This window comes from Jaculus jaculus, chromosome X, assembly GCF_020740685.1.
Source record: "Jaculus jaculus isolate mJacJac1 chromosome X, mJacJac1.mat.Y.cur, whole genome shotgun sequence".
NCBI classification, from domain to species: domain Eukaryota; kingdom Metazoa; phylum Chordata; class Mammalia; order Rodentia; family Dipodidae; genus Jaculus; species Jaculus jaculus.
Window position 1 is genome coordinate 82,628,644 of NC_059125.1, and position 995 is coordinate 82,629,638.

Below are 995 nucleotides of genomic sequence, written 5' to 3' on the forward strand. Positions count from 1 at the left end.
TCTGCCTCCCAAGTGCTGGATTAAAGGCGCACACCACCACGCCCGGCTTAGGGAAAGATTTTTTTTAAAGCATGTAAAAAGATAAAGAATCTCTCGTGGTGGCACACGCCTACCTCAAAAAATTGAAAAACTTGCGGGGATGGTACAGGAAGTACCCAAAGGCCATTTCCCTTGTCCCAGCCACAGCCTGTGTTGAGCGGAGCAGAGCCGGCTGAGTAGATGCTGAGGTACTGCTATGAACCATCAACACATTGTTGTAGTGCTTCCGCAGAGTGGACTTTGAGGAGTTGGATAAGAACAAATTTGTGGACGAGCAGGAACAGGCAGCCTGGGCTGTGGGAGAGCCAGGCCTGGATACTGTCGAGGTGTAAAGACTCCTGTGGCAAGGGGCCATACCTTGGGCATTCCATGCAGCTTTGAGGAACTCTCCAACCAACACCAAGAATCAAGCTGTGAAGGAGAGAGCACAGGGTGTGGTGCTGAATGTGCTCACAAACCATAAGAGCAGGGAGATTGAACAGGCTATGCAGTCGCTGGACAGAAATGGCATCAACTTGTTAATGAAGTACATTTACAGGGGGTTTGAGAAACCCAAAGAATATAGCAGTGCAATATTACTTCAGTGGTATGAAAAGGCTTTAGCTGTTGGAGGACAAGGCTCCATTGTAAGAGTTCTTACAGAAAGACAGACTGTTTTAACAACAACAACAACAACAAAAAAAAAAAAAAATAGACTCATGTTACCTTGAGAAGAATTTTGGATACCCAGGCTTATGAAGAAGGGATTGACAATGCCTACCTAGGGACTCTCAACTATTTATTTCAGGACACAAATCTGATGAAATGTATTTTGTTTACAAGGTGAAGGGATAAATTGTCTTGTTTCCTAAAGCTGTTGTAGGATCTGAGACTCTGTCTACAAAGGAATGCAGAACTAACACTTGATTGTCCAGAGTGACTGGCTAGTGTCCATCAGGTGTATCTGTGTGCATTGG

The 995-nt window shown here is 44.9% G+C and overlaps 1 pseudogene; it reads left to right on the plus strand.

Annotated features, from left to right (window-relative positions):
• Positions 1–239: 239 nt before the first annotated feature.
• On the plus strand, positions 240–749 carry LOC101616859 (annotated as a pseudogene).
• Positions 750–995: the final 246 nt, after the last annotated feature.